We start from the raw sequence: 5,235 nt of genomic DNA on the forward strand, positions 1-5,235 counted from the left end.
GTCATCTAGGGCATTTCAAAGGTTTTATGTTAAAATTATATTCATTATCAATGAGGAAATGAATGAGAGAACATTTGGTATTTAAAAGTCAATAACATTTTGCTTTGATTCTTCTTTATTTCTACAAATCATTAGGGATTTTGTCACTCGATTATCTCTATTACAATGCTAGTTGTGTATTTTCTTGTAAATCCTGGAATATTAGAACTGGAAATCCTCTAGGGACATTCTGCAAAACCTCTATAAATAACATAAAGGCTCAGAAAGACAATATTTATTTTCAGAGTATAAAGACTGTCCTGGTAAGAGAATATTTAGTGAATCTACACTCAAAATTATCTCAGAGTTGTAAATTTGGAGACAATGAGCTAATACTTTCTGCCCCCCGCCCCCTAGCACCTCTTCTTAATTTAGTGAAGTGATAGCTCATGAATTCCTCTAAAGCAGGAAGTGAGAGGAAACTGTTGGATTTCTTAAATTTCCCTGATTATTAGAATAAGAGATGGTGCCATAGAGAAAAAACGCTGTGTGAGTCAAGTTACAGTTTGAATCACTGGTACAGTTATTTTCTAAGTTTAAAGAGAATGTTATCTTGCTCTTTTGCTGAGATCCATGGAAAATATATAGGGAGCAGAAAATCATGCAGACAAAGGCCAGAAAAGTGCTTAGATGATAAGGCACTGTCTCTTATGATTATAGAAATTAAGCAATGGAAACAAAATTCTGAACAAGAAATTTAAAGACAGGGAGGAAAATTAAATCTTTGAAGATCTTCTCTTTTACTTTAGTTTTTGTAATAAAATACAAAGAAAAATAAATTATACATTTTTTGCATCTAACTCATAGTATTTGTCACTTCTGTAATTTTTTCTAATCATCTCAACATGATTTTTTAAAATGCTGAGACTATTGACAATGAGTTAGTATGTTTTTGCTTACTGATATGCAACTTAATGAAATTCCATCTCTAGTCATTGATGAAATCCATTACCACCTTGATCAATATTGCCCTGTTTGTTGCCATGTGGAAATTTAGTTCTTACCTGAAATTGAAAATCTTGGCTGATTTATGCAGAGATTGGTATTGGTAATCAGTTGATTCTACATGGACAAGGTAAAATAAGGGAGATGTACTTTTTAAAGTGTAGTTCACTTAAAATATTGTTAGTTTTAGGAGTACAACATAGTCATTCAATATTTTTATCTTATACTTCATATAGAGATACTATAAAATATTGGCTATATCCCAATAGTGTGCAGCTCATTTCTGTGTCAGATTTATTTATACCTAGTAGTTTATACCTCTTAATCCTCTTCACCTGTAGAGCCCCTCCCCACATCCTTCTCTGTATTGTTAACCATTAGTTTTTTCATGAGGTCACAAAAAGTGGGGCATGACTTAGTGACTGAACAACAGTTTGTTCTCTGTATCTCAAGTTTATTTCAGTTTTATTATACCAGTTAACCTGTTTTGTTTTTAGATTCCACATGTAAGTGAAAACATACAATATTTGTCTTTCTTTGTCTGACTTACTTCACTGAGCATGATATCCTCCAGGTCCATTCATATTGTTGCAAATGGAAAAGTTCTATTCACTTTAGTGGCTGAGTAATATTCATTATATATATACACCATATCTTCTTTATCCATTCATCTGTTGATGAACATTAAGGTTGCTTCCATATCTTGACTAAATAAAATGATGCATTATGAAAATGGTGTTTATATATCTTTCTAACTGCTAATTCTTTTTTTTTTTTTTGGTGGGGGGTTAGGGGAAATATACCCAGTTGTAGAATTGCTTGTATGGTGTGTATGGCTCATATGGTAGTTCTATTTTTAATTTTTTGAGCAGTTATACTTTTCCCATAGTGATTGTACCAATTTAAGTTCCCACCAATAGTGTATTAGGGTTTCTTTTCTCACCTTTCTTGGCAACACTTGCTATTTGTTGTGTTTTTGATGATAGCCATTTGGATGTGTGTGAGATGATAACTCATTGGGTTTTGATTTGCATTTTCCTGATGATTACAGATGTTACGCATATCTTCATGTGCTTGTTGGTCATGTGTATGACTTCTTCAGAAATTCCTATTCAGGTCTTCTGCCCATATACATATGTGTGTATATATATATATATATATATATATATATATATTTATTTTTGGCTGTGCTTTTAAGTTTGATTAGGTCACATTGGTTTGTTTTCATCTTTGTTTTCCTTGCCTGAAGAGACAGATCCATATAAATATTGCTAAGATTTATGTCAAAGAGTATATTGCCTATATTTCCTTCTAGGAGTTTTATGCTTCTTCATCTTACACTTAGGTCTTTAATCTATTTTGAGTTTATTTTCATGTATGCTATAAGAAAATGTTCCACTTTTTTTTTTGCATGTATCAATCCAATTCTCCAACAGCTCTTATTGAAGAGACTGTTTTTCTCATTATATATTCTTGCATCCCACGTCATAGATTGATTAAAGATATGGGTGTGGGTTTATTTCCAGGATCTTTATTTTGTTTCATGGATCTGTGTGTCTTTCTTGTGCTAGTTCCCTACTGTTTTGATTATTGTAACTTTGTAGTATAGTCTGAAGTCAAGGAACATAATACCTCCAAAGTTTTTTCTTATTGTTCAAGAATGCTTTAGCTATTTGAGGTCTTTTTGATTCATACATATTTTAGGATTATTTGTTCTTGATCTATGAAAAATATCATGGGTATTTAAAATGTATCTATTTATTTTTTAGAAAAAATGCAAATTGTTTATTGAGAAAATGGTAAAAGTAGTTGAGTCTTAGTTGTGACATACAGGATCTTAATCATGGTTTGTGCTTCTCTGTAGTTGAGGTGCATGGTCTCTTTAGTTGCAGCATGCAGACTTTGTTGTCCCACGGCATGTGGGATATTATTTTTCTGACCAAGATAAAACCCATGTTCCCTGTATTGGAACATGGATTCTTAACCACTGGAGTCCCTGTCATGGGTATTTTGGTAGAGAATTTTATTAAATCTATAGATTGCTTCAGGTAATATTAACATTTAACAATATTAATTCTTCTAACCCAGAAGAACTAGATGTGTTTCATTTATTTTCTTTTTTTCTCCAAACCAAAGCCCAAACCCAACAGCTTTTTTTCTCAAGAAAAGTCCCCTTGGAAGAAGACACCCTGAATGACAGCTTTGTTGTTTATAGAAAAATAATCTGTCCTTGTCAGCCACCCTTGTGTTCATCCGCAGCAAAATTCATGGCTGCTCTCCCAGGAAGGCACTGGCAGTCCCTCGTGGTCCAGGCTGGGCAAGGCCTGGAGAGGCCCAGACGCCCTAGCTACAGTGCCCATCAGCTGTCATCACTGACTTCCTCTAACTGTGAAAGGCTATCTCCCATCTGTAGGAACCTTCTGGAAGGCATGTCCTGCATGTATTTGATGATCACCTTGAGTTCAGCTATGTAATACCCCAAAAGCTTCAGTATGTGGGCCTGCTCTGGAGTCAGCACATCATCTTCTTTGCACACCTTGTGGTCAGACAGCAGGTTCACCACACCTTTATTTGGAGCCGAGGGCAGACTCAGCTGCCCCAGGTGTGGCTCCATGGAATCTGGTAACTGCTCCAGGAGTCCCAGGTCCAGAAAGCAGCTTTGTTCCCACCTCAGGTGTAGTGCATTTCTGTGTATTTCATGAACCACTCATTCACTTCCTTCTCAGTGTCACTGGTAAAAAGAAGATCAATCTCACTCCTCAACTTTCTGCTGACCTGATGCAGATTTTCTTTGCACTCATCAGATGGGCTTTGACCCAAGTCCACCATCATCACTTTGTTTTTGCCAAAAAACATTAGACTGTGCTTCCAGGCACTGTGGATGTCCTTCAGCTTGTTCTTCCTCATGTTAGCCATGGAGAAGATGAAGAGGTACTTGTATGTGTCCACACATTTCCAAAGCTCTTCTGTCAAGTTCTGTTTCAGTTCCAAGCCTTTCTTGGCAGTTTTGGTTAGGAAGACTTTCCTGTTGCCCTTGGATTTGGGCATCTCATTGCAGGCACCTAGATGTGTTTCATTTAAATGTATCATTTACAATTTCCATCATCAAAGTTATAGTTTTCAGAGTATAAGTCTCTCACATCCTTAATTAATTTTATTCCTAAGAATGTTATTCTTTCTGATGAGATGGTAAATTGGATTGCTTTCTTGATTTGTTTCTGATAAAAATTATTAGTGTACAGAAAAGCAACAGACTTCCTTATGTTAATCTCATATCCTGAAACTTTGCTGAATTCATGTATTGATTCTCAGAGTTTTCTGGTGGAGACGTCAGGGTGTATTACATATAGTATTCTATCATTTGCAAATAGTAACAATTTTACTTTTTCCTTTCCAATTTGGATGCCTTTACTTCTTTTTCTTTTCTGATTGCTGTGCCTAGGACTTCCAGTACTATGTTAAATAGAATGGTGAGATTGTGCATCCTTGTTTCTGATCTTGAAGGAAAAGTTTTGACATTTTCCCCGTTGAGTGTGATGTTAGCTGTGGATTTGGTAACAACAACCTCTAGTATGCTGAGTTATGCTCCCTCTGTAACAACTTTGTTTAAGGTTTTATCACAAATCAATATTTTTCAAATAGTTTTCCTAATTTTGATATCATGGTAATCTTCCATTTAGTCATGGAAGATTGTATGTTTCTAAACTCTATCTATTTAGTCTAGGTTGTCCAATTTCTGGGTGTATAACATTTCATAGTATTCTCTTATGATTATTTGTATTTTTTTGGTATTGGTTGCAATTCTCTTACTTTTAGACTAATTTTGTTTATGTGAGCCCTTTCTTTCTTTCTTTCTTTCTTTTTTTTAAATAATGAGTCTGGCTAAAGTTTTATCACTTACTTTTTATATATAGTTTCATTGATTTTTCTCTACTTTTTGGCTTTTGTTTTATTTATTTCTGCTATTGTCTTTATTATTTCCTTCTTTCTGCTGAATTTGGGTTTTGGTTTGTTTTTCTTTTCTTGTACCTTAAGATGAAAAGTTATGTTGTTTGAGACTTTTTTCTTCTACCTCGAGGTAATCTAATATTGTTAAAAACTTCCCTCTTATAACTATTTTTCTATGTCTCAAAGATTTTGGAACATTGTGTTTTAATTTTCTTTTGTCTCAACACAATATCTGATTTCCTATTTGAATTCTTCATTGACTCATTGTTCTATTTAGTAGCATTTCTCCACATGTTTGAGTTT

At 34.3% G+C, this 5,235-nt stretch overlaps 1 pseudogene; it reads right to left on the reverse strand.

The window, feature by feature from the left end:
• Positions 1 to 3,343: 3,343 nt before the first annotated feature.
• Positions 3,344 to 4,032, reverse strand: LOC133055560 (mRNA turnover protein 4 homolog; annotated as a pseudogene).
• Between the last annotated feature and the right edge of the window lie 1,203 nt (positions 4,033 to 5,235).

The sequence above is a fragment of the Dama dama genome, chromosome 5 (assembly GCF_033118175.1).
Source record: "Dama dama isolate Ldn47 chromosome 5, ASM3311817v1, whole genome shotgun sequence".
NCBI classification, from domain to species: domain Eukaryota; kingdom Metazoa; phylum Chordata; class Mammalia; order Artiodactyla; family Cervidae; genus Dama; species Dama dama.